The 17,669-nt window shown below is 57.8% G+C and overlaps 1 pseudogene; it reads right to left on the bottom strand.

The window, feature by feature from the left end:
* LOC131562624 (Fc receptor-like protein 4) overlaps nt 1–17,669 on the bottom strand; it is a 66,470-nt pseudogene that overhangs the window by 16,148 nt on the left and 32,653 nt on the right.

The raw sequence follows: 17,669 nt of genomic DNA, 5'->3' as shown, positions 1-17,669 counted from the left end.
GGAGACAAAATTAGGGACCTACTCCATGGCACAATATTCTCTTAGATCTTTCTAAAATATCCTAGAAAAGGCTGTGAAACTTCACATCTCCTTGCACACCCACTGTTTGAAGAGGGGCATTTTTGTCCCTCCTCAAAGTCATTGCTCTTGCACACCAGAAACATGAACATCCACCAGCAGGAATGATGCATGGTCCTGCTGCTGCTGCTGCAGAGGACTGGGCAGTGCAGGCCTGGGTATTACCAATATGAGCACTTAATTAGCATTTCATGCTCCTTCAAACTATCCAGATCCCAGGGCTTTTTGTTTCAAAGCAGCCACTGCACCATCTCTAGGGAAGAACAGGAACTGGGAAACAGCGACTGCCAGCCTTGCAGGGGTGTGAGAGAAAACCTGAAGTGTCTGCATCAAAAGATGAATGGGAAGAGTGTAATGGCCAAAGCAAACACTTCGTTAGGATAGCAGGAGCAGTTCTTTACTGCATGCTTGCATGAAGATCATTTGGGATCTCCTTTTTGTGTCTCATGCAGAAAAGGAGCTCTTAATAATACCACGCTACCTAAACCACATTGGGACGCAGCTCTGTAGTGGTTCACAATGAAGCAGACGGCCTGCTGTGTCACTGCCAGCCCTGCTGAGCCTGCTAGGGACTGTAGTGCATCCCATGCCTGTTTTGCCTCCAAGCAGAGCTTGGTTTTCCTTATTAGTGTGGAGTAAATACAAGAGTAATAAAATGGACAATTAAACTGGCCACTTTGGAGGATATGCTCATGCTTTGGCATGTCAGTCCTGTACCTCATGCACCCAAGGCTTGTTACTCATCATGAAATATTTTAACAAAAAACCTCAGCTCTCATGTTACATCTGAATAAAACTGCATCAGATCATCAAGAATTCTCCTGACAGGAACAAGACAAGAGCCTTCCGACACTCACTTGCAGCTGTCCTGGATTGCTGCAGCCCTTTGTGAAAAGCTGCTGCAGACAGAGTGTTTGGAGTTGGTTTGGGCCTTTATGAAAGATCTGTGGAGCAGTGTGCAGGGCTCTCCTGGCAGGAAACTGTTTGTCCAAGCCCAGGGACACGGTGCCGGCAGGAGCGGAGCGGCCCCGCTCCCAGCCCGAGAGTCTGTGAGCTGAGCCACGCCGGGAAGACAAGGCAGCGAGGGGCTCCAGCCCAGCTGCTTCACTGCCCTGCCCGCCCCATGGAGCTCTGCCGTGGGAGAAAGCCGACACCGGATGAGTCCCCGAGCTTCCATCAGCTGCTGGAACTGCTCCGTGACAGCTCCTGTTCTTCCGAGAGAGACCCCGGCGCCTTCTTGGAACGCGTGTCATGGGGGGATTCTGTTTGATAATAAACTGTTGGGGGTTTGCCACTTTTATCTAATAGGAATAATTTCCCATTGCTGGAAAGGGATTGCAGGAACACTTTAGAGGAGATGACTTATTGCACAGTATCCTGTTTGAAGTTGTCTCAAACTGTGTGAGACAGATGGCTTCACACAGGAGCATCCCCAAGGCTGCTGAGGGGAAGGCACAGAGGAAGACAAACCCAGTATTTCTGAGGGAAACTCCTTGACACCAAACCAACCTGAGTTGTCAAACAGCAGACCTGATGTTTCGAGACATGGGCCACAGGGGAAACCTTTCAGTGTGTTTGGTCCAGGCTGGGCTATGCTCAATGTGTCAGTATGTTCGATAATACTCTTTTCTTGACCTACAGATGGGGCAACTGAGAGGTGTTTTAAAAACTTTTATTCCACTTTCAGTCTCATGAGAAGGGTGAGACAATATAGATGTTATAATTCATGCCATCACAATCAGAAGCCAACTACTTCCTAAATATAAGACATTATAAGCATTTCTTGGTCTGTCAGCCTTTTGCCATGCCATGTTGTAGATGCCTTAAAGCAATTATTTAAAAATACCCCTTGTGGGTCCCACTACAATGCATCTTTCATAGCTCTGTTTTTCCAAAGTCTTATTTGCAAGGCCATCTTTTGGAACTCTTTTCTAGCTCCATTTCTCTCTCGACAATATCTGTCCTATTCTATGGCATTTTTAAGTTAGCATTTCATGTCTCAAGATTTATATACAGATTCATACTTTGTGGGCCTTCTATTAGGCCCCAAAATCTTTCTACAAATCCATTTCCTACATCAGTGCACTTGGCTCCTTCTCTCCTCATTGTGCCTGGCAAGCCCAGGAGCCCAGATCTCCTGCAGAACCCATCACAGCACTCAGTGGGAGCAAACTTGTGTCCAGTCCTCACCTGGAGCTGTGGTGCCCAGCATTCCACCACACTGGAATGAGGAACTGTTCCTGCTCTTTCAGAAGGAGCTAAGGAGCTTTGGCCTTCAGATCAATTGTCTGCAGGCTCCTGCAGTGCCTGGTGCTGCTCCCTTGCCAGCGGCACCCCAGGCCAGGGGGGCACATCTGGGCTGCTGTGTCTGGCTCTGGGGCTCCCTGTTCTGGGCAGTGAGGAGGAGCTGCAGAGGCTCTGCAGGACTGACAGGATGGGCTTTGGGGCTGGCAGGAGAAGCTGAGGGACCTGGGCTGCTGAAGCTGCTGAAGAGGAGGCCCAGGGCTCCGCCTGCAACTGCTCCAAGGGTGGTTTCCGAGAATCCCAGAATCAGCAAGGGTGGAACAGGCTATGGAGATCATCAAGTCCAACTTGAGCCCTGACACCACCTTGTCTCCCCTGAGCCTCCTCTCCTCCAGGATAAGCAACCCCAGCAGCTCCCTCAGCCACTCCTCAAAGCTCTTGTGCTCCAGACCCCTCCCCAGCCTTGTTGCCCTTCTCTGGACACGCTCCAGCCCCTCCATGTCCTTCCAAAATTGGGGACCCCAAAACTGCAAACAGCACTCAAGGTGCTGCCCAAGCAGTGCTGAGCACAGGGGAAGAATCACTACCCTGCTCCATCTGGCCACACCATTCCTGAGCCAGGCCAGGAGCCATTGACCTTCTTGGCCACCTGGGCACACTGCTGGCTCATGTCCAGCCTGCTGTCCATCAGTCCCTGCAGGTCCCGTTCTGCCTGGCTGCTGTCCAGCCCCTCTGGCACGTTGTGGAGGGAGGGAGGCAGGGAGGGAACAGGTCCAGATCCAATCCTTCCTGAAATGTGGTGTTTGCTGGCACTGCCAGTTCCCAGATCTTGATATTTCCCTATTCTGGTACAGCCCAAGTGCAGCAATTTGCTGGCAAAGAAAGTCAAAACCAAGCAAAGACCTGGTACCTACAGCAACCTGATCTCAGGTTTGCTGATACCGCCAGTACCCAGATCGGGAATGTTTCAGATGCCTGCACAGCCTAATTCCAGCAGTTTGCTGGCACAGAAAATTAGCATCTGGAAATTTCTCAGTGCCAGCAAAACCTAATTGCAGCAATTTTCTGGCAAAGAAAACCGGAACTCAGCAGTTTCCCGGCACTGCCACCAGTACCCCCCAGGTCTGGTGTTTGCTGCCACTGCCAGTGCTCAGATCTGGATATTTCCCTGTTCTGGCAGAGCCAAGTCCAGCAATTTTCTGGTAAAGAAAGCCACAATCTGGCAGTTTCCTGATACTGTCATTCGCAATGCCAACATCCGGTGTTTGTTGGCACCATCACTGCCCAGATGCGGGAATTTCCTGCTGCCAGCACAGATGAAGTCTAGTACGGTCTGGCAAAGAAAGCCAAAACCTTGCAAATACCTGGTACCTACAGCAACCCAATCTTGTTTTTGCTGACTCCGCAAGTGCGCAGTTCCAGAATTTTTCAGGTTCCTGCACAGCATAATTCCAGCAATTTGCTGGCAATGAAAGTTCACATTTCACAATTTCGTGGTGCTGGCACATTCGCTACCCAGACCTGGTGTGCGCTGGCACTACCAGTGCCCACATCTGGCAATTTCCATCTTTTGGCAGCACCCATGTCCAGAATTTGCTGGCAAAGAAACCTGCCAACTTCCCCTCGCCAGCACTGCCCAATCTGCAGTTTCCTGGCAGCAGGATCCCAAGAAAGAAGGAAGGAAAGAAGGAAAGAAAAGAGGAAGGAGTCCAGATCCAGTCCTTCATGGAGCCTGGAGCCTGAAATGGCTCCAGGTCATATGGTCTGCCAAGGAGCCAGTGCTGCCAGTGTGACCTGGGCTTTGCTGTGCACACAGGTTTGCTGTGTGCACCCTGAAGTCCCTGCTCTGCCTTCTCCACTGCGAGGATGTGGTGGTGGCAATGGAGCGCAGGTGTGCCTGGGACACGCTGCTCTCTCTTGACACTCACCACTTTGCCGTGGCTCTGCTTGCCAGGTGAGACCCCCTTCTCCCCACTGCCTCTGACATTGCTGCTCTGTGCCCAGGTGCCCAAAAAAGTGTCTGTGGCGGCCATGGTTCAGAGGGCCTTGTCACTGAGGGACGGCCAAGCAGACTGGAAAAGGCTGGCACAGGAGGGTGCCCATGAGCAACCAACTCCCAAATGGCCCACGTCCCCTTGCTGGAAGGGTGCTGGGGAAAGATGAGAACTGGGTGAGTCACGCCTGGGAGAAGTTTGCCCCACTGCATCAGGGCCTTGTTTCCTTTTGCCCCTCTTCAGAGAAATTCGCCGCTTAGCCATCCACTTTTGTTCCGCGGTTGCATTCTACCTGCTCGCCCTGCTCGGCAAAGAGATGCCATACTGGGATTTCCCTGCCCTGGCATTCCTTGTGGAGGTGAGCCTCAAGGCCAGTGCTGCCTGGCTGAGCGGCCTCCCAGGCCTCTGGCCTCTTGCAGCCACAGCTGCCAGGACAGTGCCTGTGCCCTGTGCTGCTGCCTGGGCCCGGCCCTGTGCGCATCTGAGCTCCTGCCGGCCAGCTCCCCTGTCACTGCCCTGTGCCTTTCAGGTCCTTGAGTGCCTGGACTTGAGGGAATGCAGTGACAGTGTTCTGAAGATCCTGGCACAGAACCTGCAGAGCGAGCACATGGCCAGGCGTTACTTGGCGCTCCGAGGCCTCGTAGTGCTGGGCAAGAATCCCTTGATGGTGAGAAGGGGGCAGTGGCTGAAGCCGTGCAGGCAGCGTGGGGCTGGGCAACGCAGTCGCTTGGCATTGTCTGGGCTTCGGCCGCTGGGGCAGCTGTTCCCATCTCTCCTGCTTCCCGCTTCAGCTGCCCCAGTGCTTCGGGACAGGCCTTTGGCCTCTGGGCCCTGCGGCAGCAGGGCGGCCTTTCACTAAGTCGTGTTCCGCACAGGCTGAAAAAATGCAGAGCCTGACTGAAAGTCTTGTGGAGCTCCTGGAGGAAAATGACAGCGACATGATCAGGATGAGCATTCTTCTCCTCAGATATTTGCTCCTGGATAATGGTGCTCCAATAGCCACCCCCATCGCCCTGCAGCTGGCTGAGGCGCTCCTGCCACTCTTTGACAGCGTAAGGCTCTGTGCCCACAGCCACAGCCACTGGCTGCTGCCCGGACCCTTGGTGCCCTGTGCAGATGCACGCCTGTGCCCTGGGGGGCCTGAAGCAGCTGATGCTCAGGTCTTTTGCCCTTTCCTGTCGTCCAGGATGATATCCAGGTGCAGCTGAGCTCCATGGCTCTCTTTCAAGAGATGCTGGACTTATTAACAGAAGAGGGAAGAAAGGCCCTCAAGTCCCACGTGCGCCAGAGCCTGCTCCCTCTCTACTTCCACTGCCATGATGAGAATCAGATTGTTGCTGAGGTGAGCACTTGTGGCCAGCTGCTGTCCCCCTGGCAGGGGCTTGGGCTGCCTCCTGCCCTGGCACCTTGTGGGCTGCAGCCTCCTCCAGCCTGTGCCACTGGGATGCTCCTGTGCCCTGGACTGTGGGGCCATCTGTGCATCTCTGTCCCTCTCCAGGCCTCCCGGGAAGCGCTGCATTCCTCAGCCAGATTCCTGAAGAGGAGGGATATAGAACAAATGCTACACGTGGATCAGAGCTTTGGGGAGTGCCTGGTAAGAACAGCAGAGACCCCCCCAGCCTCAGCATGGCGAAGGTCCCTGAGGACGGTGCTCAGTGTGCGGGGCTAACAGCTGTGCCCGCTGCTGCAGCCAGAGGCTGCGCGGCCTCTTCTCCAGGCTCCCGTGGGCCTGAGTCGGGTGCCCATGGAGCCCCGGCCCGGCGGGGCTGCGGGGCGGCACCACGGCTCCCCGGGCAGCAGCCGGCCCTCTGCCCCTCCCCTCGGGAGCCCTTGGCCAGCGGCTGCTGCCCGCGCCTCAGGGCTGTGCGGGTAGGTGAGGCCGGCGATGGGCGGCGATGGGCGCAGGCAGCGCCCAGCCCAGGAGCTGAGCCCGCGCCAACTCTTCCCTCCTGCCGCTCTCTCCAGCTGGCAGAGGACAGTAGCCGAGCGGCCGAGCACCTGCGCCGGGCACTGCACTACCTGCAGAGCCCACAGGAGTCCCTGCGAGAGGCGGCCGTCAGGTTCATGGGTGAGTCCCGAGCCCGGGCTCCTCCCCGGCCCGCCGCAGCTCGGCCCCGGCCCCGCCTGCTGGCCTGGCAGCGCCAGCCCGGCCCGGCGCCTTGGAGCCCCGCCTGGCCTGGGCGTTGCTACTGCCGCCCTCTGGCAGCCGTGCCCTGGGGCGGCAGCGTGCGGCAAGGGCCGGGCTGAGCCCTGCCGGGCCAGCAGCCCGTGTGGCCACAGCGCCGGCAGCGCCGCTGGCAGGGAGCTGTGCCGCTGGGGCCGTGACAGGCTCTGTGTTCACAGGCATGGCCGGGCGGCACCTGAGGGGGCAGCAGCAAGAGCTGCAGCTGATCTGCACTGGTGAGTGAGTGAGGGCAGCGGGCTGACCGCGGGGGCTGGAGGGGGCAGCTGCAAGCCCTGCCCCAACTGTGGAGGGATCGGCACCCGTGGGCAGAGCACACAGAGATATCAGGGCTACGTGTGGCATTCGTGGTCAGCAACTTCGGGCTGATCCCCTTGCTCCCTGCTCCCTGTGGGCCATGGCAAGAGACGACCGGGATGGCCCTGACAGGGGGCTCTCCTCGGCTCCCTGCATATGCGGGATCTGACCTTGCCTCTGTTCCTCTCTCTTGCAGCCCTTGAAGAAATGGCATATGACAGCAGTCCTGCAATCAGAGATGCTGCAGTAGAATTTTGTTTAGTTCTCCGGGCTCTTGAGAGAGCTCCCTACTCCCCATGGCAGAAGCTGCGAGATCGATTCCGCAGTGCATGGAGGAAACAGCCTCGTCTTTGCTGCACTGCCTTACTGTTCTGCTGCAGCTCCCCGGAGAGGTGATCTGCAACACTCAGCCTGCTTGGGCCATTTGAGACAGCAGGAATTTTCTTTTCCTTCTTCCAGATTTTTCTGTTTGTATTTTCCTTGCTTTTGTTTGTGTAAATATAAAATATGTTACAATACACAGAGTCCCAGGATCTTTCTTTTCCTTCACACGGTCCATAGGGCATAGGGGGAGTGGGGCGAAAGGGTGCTTCTGCTCAGCCAGCTGTCTAGCCATGCATTGTTGCAGGGAAAATGGCCAGAAGCCTTTTGGCCTTTGGTGGTTCTGCTGAAGCCTTTGTGCTGCCCACAGAGCAGCTGGGCAGGGGCCGGAGCTGCGGGGATCCCTGCCAGAGCGGTGCCTGGAGATGGCCACAGGGCCTGTGCCGGACAGGAAGGGCCATCCGTGTCCTCCTGCCCGTCTGCTGCTGGCTGCAGTGCTGAGGGCTCCCAGGTGCCTCTGGATGGGGCTCCTGTGGAGCTGCTGTGGGGCTGCGGCGCTGCTGCCGGCAAGCTTGGCCAGGCTGAGGGAGACCCTGAGGGGCTGAGGCAATGCTAAAGCCCTGAGCAATTGGCTGGCAGAGGCCATAGGCAGCCCCTGGCAGCCGCCTTGATCCCGACAGCCGGCGGCTCTGGCGCTTCCAGGTCGGTGGCCGGTTGGAGGGACGCCCTGGAATCAGGCGTGGAACCCTGGTCCTGGCCTTTCAGGGCTGTGAGGCCAGCTGTTGGGGGGCTGGTGGGGTGCCCTCCCAGTGCTCCAGACTGGAGCACCCCGCCCCTCAGCCTTAGGCATTGAGCTCCACTGCCTGATATCCAAGTCTTGTTCCTCTTGCTGTGGGGGTGGCCGAGCTCTGTGGCTTTAGGCCCCGTGGAGCCAGAAGAGCAGCAGCTTTGAGCCCACAGGGGCCACAGAAAGGCCCTCTTGGACCATGGACATTCCTGTCCTTCCCAGGCCAGGGACACATGAGAATGAAGCGGGCACCTTCAGGGTGCCACGCTGGCTTTGCACTGGGCCATCTCCCTGTGCTGCGCACGGCTGGCTCTTTGCTTTGCTGCTCTCGGCCTTGTGTCGTCGTACTCCTCTGGCTGCCTGCAGCCAGGGGCAGCCCTATCAGGAGGGTGAGAGGCCCCGTCTCCAACATCTCAAGGGGGAAATGGACCTCTCCCAGCCCTCAGCCCACGCTGTAAGCAGAGCAGAGCCTTTTCCCCAGCCCCATTGGCTTTCTGCCTGCTTCTGGCCCCTGGCCACCATGACCCACTGCTCTCGCTCTGAGTCACCTACAGCATGACTGGTGCCTCTTGATTTGCTGACCCTGGGATGTGAGGCTCACTGAGGGAAAGGTGGCTGTCCCAATGCTGAGGGCACACGTGGCTCACTGAGCAGACTTGAGGCTTCCCCAGCAGCTTGCAGGTGCCTTACGTCTCATGTCTCAGTGCTTGTGCTCCTGCCTCTTCCTGTCCCTCTTCTCGCCCTCACCCAACCTGCACCCTCTGACCTACCTTCAATAAACCCTGTTGCATCAGACACGGTGTCAAGAGCCCTCCTTCGGCTGCCGGTCGAGCGCACGTTACAACCTCCGGGCCTGGGAGCATGGTGGGCTGGGGGAGCTGTCTCTCAGACCAAGAGGGAACGGCTCTCGATAGCACCTGCCCATGGACATTCCCCGCACCAAATAAAATCATCTCCAAGTTTAGCTAGTAAGCTAGTAAGGTATAAACCATTAATTGCCTGGAAATCTGGCACTAGTCTCTGAGTTCCATTAGGTTTCTTTATTGCTGATCTAGCAGTGTTAAATTTTGACTGCCATTCTTCCAATAGTCCTGATGTCAGGGATTTAATTGACTGTTGGCTCTATTCCTTTCCTAGCTTCTAACCTTCAAGGGTATTACTTTCAGACTACTGCCCTAACTCTTGTCTGTAGCTCAATTTTCATAGGGTCTGCTTGATTTGATTTTCCTGGGCTACCAGTATCCCATACTCTTGGGTTTCACCTGATTCAATACTTGCTCTAACTAGTTCTTCTTGTTTGTTGGTCTGGTGTCAATTGTCAGTCCTACTGCTAAAACCGCTCATTTGTCTTCAGGTACCTTCCATTGAAGTTTTCTTTTCTAAACCGAACAGTTGCTTCTAAATTTTCAAGCAAATCCCTGCATAGGACAGATTTGGGTGAGTTTTGGTAAAGAAAGAAACTGATGTATTCCCATTTTCTTCTTGATTTTACATCAAAGTGGTTTCAGGAAGAATGCATTTTCTGGCTGCCCTATAGTTGCTCCTATTGCTTGAAGATAGTTTTCACGTTTGGGTATCAGTTCTTGATTCAAGAGTGAAAATGTGTCTCCACTATTTCTTAAAATTTCAACTTCTTCATCATTCTTTAGCTGTATTTAAACAGTGGCCTGCTAGGGTAAGAATTGCCAATCTCGGTCATTCCTTATCATCTAGAGTGGCTGCAAGAGTTTTGTGTACTTTGTCTGCTTACTCTGGGCACTGGTCCTATTTCCAGTGTCCTGATTTATTACATGATGCACATTGATTTGGCCCCAGCTTGGTCTGTGGCTGCTTTGAACCTCCTCTGCCTCTGCTATTTTCGCCCCTGCCTCTGCTTCAACCACGCCTACATCCGTCCTCTCCCTGGTGCTGATCCAGAGCTGCCACCATGGCTGCAGGGAACTCTTTTTCTTTTTCCCTCTCTTGACTATCGTACACTTTCTACTTATGATGTAGTGTCTAAAAGATTGCGTGACTGCTCAATGTTCTTCGAACACCTCTCAAACTCAGACAGGCTTGGTGCTGTGACCATTTCCCTGGGGTGTTCCAGTTCGTGTTTATTTATCAGTTATCGTAGAATGGTTTGTTTTCATGTACCCCGTATTTTCCCCAAGTTGGTTTACCCCTAGGTTCTGCCCTCCCTCAAAGCTGTCTCCCTCATGCCATTCCCCACTCTTTGTTCCAGCTCCTTCCCTGCCTCTCAAGATAATCCAGCTCTTTATTCCTGAACCTTCCCTGTCACTTTTGCCTTGGACCAACCCCTGACTGCACCACCCCTTTGGAATTCCTCTATTGCTGGAAGCTCCACTGGCCCATGTGACCTACCTTCTCTTCCCATCTGTCCTAATTAGTCCCAGGCAACTGATGGAATCCCCTCGCTCCTCCCCTGCAGATTCCTTATTGCTCAATCGTTTGTATCCACCCCTTGAGTTGTACCCCGATAAAATCCCGTGCACAGAAGTGCTGGCGGCTCTTTGCTGCTGAATCCTTCTCTTGGAATAAGCCTTGGCCTGTGGAACCTCACAATCAAGGAGCCTCCTCCTTCTCTTTGGCCTGCTCCGTGCTGCAGTTGATGCATCCTGAACCACTGAGCAGTGGCTCACCAGGGTCAGCCACGGGCAGGACCCAAGCCTTGGCTGTTCCCCACTCCTGGCGCAGCGCCGCAGTTTTCCCAAGAGCCAGCCCGGGCTCCGCTGGGCTGCGTCCATGGGGAACCCGTCCCAGTGCCCGACCGTGCTCTGGGTGAAAAACCTTGATGTGATACAGAAATGAAACTTGCCCTGTCCCAGCTCCCTGCCCTTTTCTCCAGTCCTATCACTGGTCCCAACGGTGACGAGAGCTGCAGCAGCCCCTCTGATTCCTCTCAGGAGGAGGTTGAAGACCACAATGACGCCCTTTACTCTCCTCCAGGCTGAACAAAGTGGCTTCAGCTGCACCTGGAGGGCTTCCCCTCCAGGCCACACTCCATCCTTGCAGTCCTCCTTTGCATTCTGGCTAATGGTTTCATATCTTTTGATATTGTACTGCCCAAAACTGCGCCCGTCTGCTTCCAGCGCTTCTCTTGGCTGCTGCTTCAGGGTGTGGGCACCATCATCAGAGACACAGAAGAGCTTCTCCTCCCAGAGTTGTCCTTATCCTCCGCACTTCCACGTCTCTGCCTTGATGTTCACTGGGGAACTTGCCACTTTGTGGCCGCTCATTGCTGTGCTCAGCAGGGACACAGTTTTGTTTGGACATGAGCTGCCAGAGCAAGACATGCAGCAACTGAAGCTGAGAATAGCAGAGGCTGGGCAGATGCCATTTTTTCCAGAATGTGGGAAAGAGGGTGAGAAAAGCACAAGGAAATTTCAGACTGGTAACTTTGCAATCTAATTGCCCTGGGCAACTCAGCAATGGATGGTGCTCTGGTGCTACTGCCAATGCCTTCCATGAGAAAAATTCATTTCAGGAAGGAGCAACATCATCTGACAGAGACCAAGTGTGCCAGCAGTTGCTCCAGGTGCTCCTGCCATCAGCCCCTGCAGGAAAGAGGCACAGCCCCCAAGGCACGTGGCCTTTGGCTCCTTCTGGCACAGAAGCCCCCCGGGGGCACAGGTCTCTGGGGCAGGAGACAGGCACCAGCGCTTCCAGGGCTTGGGGGGCGGCAGGTCTGCTTGGCCGGGGACTCTGCCACACCTGCTGATGTCAGCGCTCCCCGGGCCCCAGGCCTCAGAGCAGCATTCGTGCCCGGGCCCACACGTTCCTTGTGCGTGTCACACCGGCAACTTTAGGACGGCCACCAGCCGGGACGTGTCCCAAGGAGGCCCTGCCAGCTTCCCTGCAAGGCCCCGTGCCCTTCCCAGAACGGCTGCGTCGGCAGCCCTGGGGGCTCCTTCTGCTGCCCTGAGCCCACAGAGCATGGCAGCGTTTGCTGATGCTCTGAGCCCTTCTTAAAGATCCTGCCGGCCTTGCTTAGACTCCTGGGGCCAGCCATTCCTTCCAAACTGGGCCACTTTGGGTGGGCTGGGCGTGGCCCCAAGGCAGGCGGCAGTGTGTGCAAGGGCCCTTGGTGACACGGTGCCGCACAGTCACTGTGACATGGAACGGGTGTCCAAAGGCCCTTTGTGACACGGGGTGACATAGGAGCTGGAGGTGACAAGAGCACGCCACAGTGCTCAGAGCACGCGACGGGACAGGACGGGACAGAGCGGTGCCGTGAGGAGCCCCCGCACAGCGCGCTCGTTCACGTCCCAGCCGGAGCTTTTCTGAAGCCTAGTTCCTGCAGCTGAGCTCGAGGCCAGACCACAGGACTTGCTGACCTGTGGTCTCCCTGAGGCTTCTCTTCTGCAGGTGCCCTTGAGGCCATATCATAGTCCTTGTCAGGAGTCCCCTGTCCTTGTGGCAGGGGCCCTTGAGACCGAGTGCAGGACTTGCTGTCCTGTAGCCTTCCTGAGGCTTCTTACTTGAAGGTACCTTCCAGGCACCACTGCAGGACTTGGTGCCTTGGAGCTTTTCCAAGGCAACTCTCCTGCAAATAGCCACAAATCCAGGCAGAGACATGGAGCAGAGACACCCAGCAGTGCCTGAGGTGGCCTGGGTGGAGGAGGAGGAAGAAGGCCCTGGAGCTGCCCCGGCACAGCAGACTGAAGAGGTGGTGCCATTCCAGCCACCGCAGGAGGGTGAGTGGCAGAGCTGGGCCACAGAACTGGTGCCTGCTGCCAGCTTGGACCCCATGCTGTGCCGTGCCGTGCCATGCTATACCCTGGGGACATGCCCACGGACAGGACGGAAGAGGGGCCGGCCAGACACCCTGCAGTTGCCGTGCTCCATCCCCTGGGGCATCCCGGGGCTCTCTCGGCCTGCGGATTGCAGGGCTGGCCCGTGTTCTCCAGCCTCTCCCGCAGCCCCTCATCTCTGGCTGCGCTCGCTCTTTGCCAGACGCAGCCCTGGAGCGCACACAAGAGCAGGAGTCCAGCCGTGGCCGCTTCCACAGAACAGCGCAGGTACCTGCAGCCACCCCCACCTGGGCTGGGCCTGCTGTCCCTGCTCAGCCCACCACCGTGTGTGCGGCACTCCATGCAACATCCCCGGCTTCTTGCCCTTCTCCTACAGTTCGTTTGCAACTTCCTCAAGAGAATTGAGGAGGAAGAAACCATCGCCACGGGCGTAGGCCTCAGACCATACTCGCCCATCTTCCTAAGCAAGACCAGTGCTGCCCTGCTGTCCATGCTTGTAGAGGAACATTTTTACACTCCAAAGCAAGTAAGCAGCCTGTGGCCAGGCTTTGATCCTCCCAGCAATTGCTTGGCCTCCCAATCCACGCATGCTGCTCGCTGTGAGTCTTTCAGGCCACATGGCAGTGGGGTGGGAAGGGAAGCAGCACTCCTCTGGGGAAGCTGGGAACATTGCTCCCTCTTGCAGCTTTCCAAGTCTCCCCGTGCCTTCTCCAGGTGCCTGCCATGGTGAGCTACATCCACCAGTGGCTCATGGCCAATGATTCTGCTGAGCACAGGCTGGACAAGACCCTGCTGGATCTCACCGAAGCACAGCCAAATGACGCAGTCATCACGCTCCTGCGTGTGGCCCCGTCCTGTGACAGGTATGGGGCCCACCTGCCCACAGGGCTCAGGCCTCCTCAGCCCATCACCCTGCACAGCCTGCCCCAGGTGTCGGAGCAACAGAGAGTTCCAGGGCCCTCTGGATGCTCCCTTTCCCAGCCCTGCCATGTCAGCCCCTGAGCCTGCTGCCATGCTCCCTTGCCGCCTCTCAGGGCTCTGTCCCCACAGGGCTGGGCTGTCTGGCTGCTGCTGGCAGGGGGGCAGTGGGCAGAGGCAGAAATGGCAGCCGGCTCCGCTGCCCCCGCTGCTGTGTCTGAGACCCCCCTGAGACACAGCTCTAACCCCACAGAGCTGCCATGGCCATGTGGAAGACCATCATGGGCTCAGCCAGGACTGCGGAGCTGGCGCAGCTGATCCTCCTGGATGTGCTGGGGAGCTGGCCAGAGTACAGCACCTGCACCTCCAATGGGGACGAAACGGCTGTCTTTGCCCTGGCTGTGAGTTTCTGACACTGGCCTTTGCAGGCCCCAAGGCTGCCTCTCCAGCAGCTCTCCATCCTCCTTCCCCCACTGCATCTCCCTGCCTCAGGCGCTGGCCTGAAACCCGGCCCAGGGGCAGCTTCAGGCCCACCAGGCCCCGTGCTCCCCCTGCCAAGGTCTCTCCTGGCCTCTCCCTGCCACGCTCGGGCCCTGCCACACGCACACCTCGGCACTGAGCGCTGTCTCGGGGGGCTTTGTCCTTTGCAGGCAACTGTGGTGATGTGGAAGATCCTCCAGGTGCCCTGTCTCCCACGGATCTTGAAGGTGTATTTCCCCCGCCTATTTGTGCATCTGCTATTCCAAGTGTTCTTCAGCACTCTGGATATGCCAGAGGAGGTCGACACCTTCTGGAAGCAATGCCAGGAAGAGCACGGCCTTGCCACCAGCCCCAACAGGTGCTCCATCCCACTCCTCCTGTCCCTGCCACGTGGCCTGCCAAGGAGCCAGTGCTGCCAGTGTGACCTGGGCTATGCTGTGCACACAGGTTTGCTGTGCGCACCCTGAAGTCCCTGCTCTGCCTTCTCCGCTGCGAGGATGTGGTGGTGGCAATGGAGCGCAGGTGTGCCTGGGACACGCTGCTCTCTCTTGACACTCACCACTTTGCCGTGGCTCTGCTTGCCAGGTGAGACCCCCTTCTCCCCACTGCCTCTGACATTGCTGCTCTGTGCCCAGGTGCCCAAAAAAGTGTCTGTGGCGGCCATGGGTCAGAGGGCCTTGTCACTGAGGGACGGCCAAGCAGACTGGAAAAGGCTGGCACAGGAGGGTGCCCATGAGCAACCAACTCCCAAATGGCCCACGTCCCCTTGCTGGAAGGGTGCTGGGGAAAGATGAGTACTGGGTGAGTCACGCCTGGGAGAAGTTTGCCCCACTGCATCAGGGTCTTGTTTCCTTTTGCCCCTCTTCAGAGAAATTCGCCGCTTAGCCATCCACTTTTGTTCCGCGGTTGCATTCTACCTGCTCGCCCTGCTCGGCAAAGAGATGCCATACTGGGATTTCCCTGCCCTGGCATTCCTTGTGGAGGTGAGCCTCAAGGCCAGTGCTGCCTGGCTGAGTGGCCTCCCAGCCCTCTGGCCTCTTGCAGCCACAGCTGCCAGGACAGTGCCTGTGCCCTGTGCTGCTGCCTGGGCCCGGCCCTGTGCGCTTCTGGGCTCCTGCCGGCCAGCTCCCCTGTCACTGCCCTGTGCCTTTCAGGTCCTTGAGTGCCTGGACTTGAGGGAATGCAGTGACAGTGTTCTGGAGATCCTGGCACAGAACCTGCAGAGCGAGCACATGGCCAGGCGTTACTTGGCGCTCCGAGGCCTCGTAGTGCTGGGCAAGAATCCCTTGATGGTGAGAAGGGGGCAGTGGCTGAAGCCGTGCAGGCAGCGTGGGGCTGGGCAACGCAGTCGCTTGGCATTGTCTGGGCTTCGGCCGCTGGGGCAGCTGTTCCCATCTCTCCTGCTTCCCGCTTCAGCTGCCCCAGTGCTTCGGGACAGGCCTTTGGCCTCTGGGCCCTGCGGCAGCAGGGCGGCCTTTCACTAAGTCGTGTTCCGCACAGGCTGAAAAAATGCAGAGCCTGACTGAAAGTCTTGTGGAGCTCCTGGAGGAAAATGACAGCGACATGATCAGGATGAGCATTCTTCTCCTCAGATATTTGCTCCTGGATAATGGTGCTCCAATAGCCACCCCCATCGCCCTGCAGCTGGCTGAGGCGCTCCTGCCACTCTTTGACAGCGTAAGGCTCTGTGCCCACAGCCACAGCCACTGGCTGCTGCCCGGACCCTTGGTGCCCTGTGCAGATGCACGCCTGTGCCCTGGGGGGCCTGAAGCAGCTGATGCTCAGGTCTTTTGCCCTTTCCTTTCGTCCAGGATGATATCCAGGTGCAGCTGAGCTCCATGGCTCTCTTTCTAGAGATGCTGGACTTATTAACAGAAGAGGGAAGAAAGGCCCTCAAGTCCCACGTGCGCCAGAGCCTGCTCCCTCTCTACTTCCACTGCCATGATGAGAATCAGATTGTTGCTGAGGTGAGCACTTGTGGCCAGCTGCTGTCCCCCTGGCAGGGGCTTGGGCTGCCTCCTGCCCTGGCACCTTGTGGGCTGCAGCCTCCTCCAGCCTGTGCCACTGGGATGCTCCTGTGCCCTGGACTGTGGGGCCATCTGTGCATCTCTGTCCCTCTCCAGGCCTCCCGGGAAGCGCTGCATTCCTCAGCCAGATTCCTGAAGAGGAGGGATATAGAACAAATGCTACACGTGGATCAGAGCTTTGGGGAGTGCCTGGTAAGAACAGCAGAGACCCCCCCAGCCTCAGCATGGCGAAGGTCCCTGAGGACGGTGCTCAGTGTGCGGGGCTAACAGCTGTGCCCGCTGCTGCAGCCAGAGGTCGCGCGGCCTCTTCTCCAGGCTCCCGTGGGCCTGAGTCGGGTGCCCATGGAGCCCCGGCCCGGCGGGGCTGCGGGGCGGCACCACGGCTCCCCGGGCAGCAGCCGGCCCTCTGCCCCTCCCCTCGGGAGCCCTTGGCCAGCGGCTGCTGCCCGCGCCTCAGGGCTGTGCGGGTAGGCGAGGCCGGCGATGGGCGGCGATGGGCGCAGACAGCGCCCAGCCCAGGAGCTGAGCCCGCGCCAACCCTTCCCTCCTGCCGCTCTCTCCAGCTGGCAGAGGACAGTAGCCGAGCGGCCGAGCACCTGCGCCGGGCACTGCACTACCTGCAGAGCCCACAGGAGTCCCTGCGAGAGGCGGCCGTCAGGTTCATGGGTGAGTCCCGAGCCCGGGCTCCTCCCCGGCCCGCCGCAGCTCGGCCCCGGCCCCGCCTGCTGGCCTGGCAGCGCCAGCCCGGCCCGGCGCCTTGGAGCCCCGCCTGGCCTGGGCGTTGCTACTGCCGCCCTCTGGCAGCCGTGCCCTGGGGCGGCAGCGTGCGGCAAGGGCCGGGCTGAGCCCTGCCGGGCCAGCAGCCCGTGTGGCCACAGCGCCGGCAGCGCCGCTGGCAGGGAGCTGTGCCGCTGGGGCCGTGACAGGCTCTGTGTTCACAGGCATGGCCGGGCGGCACCTGAGGGGGCAGCAGCAAGAGCTGCAGCTGATCTGCACTGGTGAGTGAGTGAGGGCAGCGGGCTGACCGCGGGGGCTGGAGGGGGCAGCTGCAAGCCCTGCCCCAACTGTGGAGGGATCGGCACCCGTGGGCAGAGCACACAGAGATATCAGGGCTACGTGTGGCATTCGTGGTCAGCAACTTCGGGCTGATCCCCTTGCTCCCTGCTCCCTGTGGGCCATGGCAAGAGACGACCGGGATGGCCCTGACAGGGGGCTCTCCTCGGCTCCCTGCATATGCGGGATCTGACCTTGCCTCTGTTCCTCTCTCTTGCAGCCCTTGAAGAAATGGCATATGACAGCAGTCCTGCAATCAGAGATGCTGCAGTAGAATTTTGTTTAGTTCTCCGGGCTCTTGAGAGAGCTCCCTACTCCCCATGGCAGAAGCTGCGAGATCGATTCCGCAGTGCATGGAGGAAACGGCCTCGTCTTTGCTGCACTGCCTTACTGTTCTGCTGCAGCTCCCCGGAGAGGTGATCTGCAACACTCAGCCTGCTTGGGCCATTTGAGACAGCAGGAATTTTCTTTTCCTTCTTCCAGATTTTTCTGTTTGTATTTTCCTTGTTTTTGTTTGTGTAAATATAAAATATG

Source organism: Ammospiza caudacuta, chromosome 11 (genome assembly GCF_027887145.1).
Source record: "Ammospiza caudacuta isolate bAmmCau1 chromosome 11, bAmmCau1.pri, whole genome shotgun sequence".
NCBI classification, from domain to species: Eukaryota; Metazoa; Chordata; class Aves; order Passeriformes; family Passerellidae; genus Ammospiza; species Ammospiza caudacuta.
Note: the sequence above shows the minus strand (reverse complement) of the source record. Positions and strands in the feature narration are given on the sequence as shown.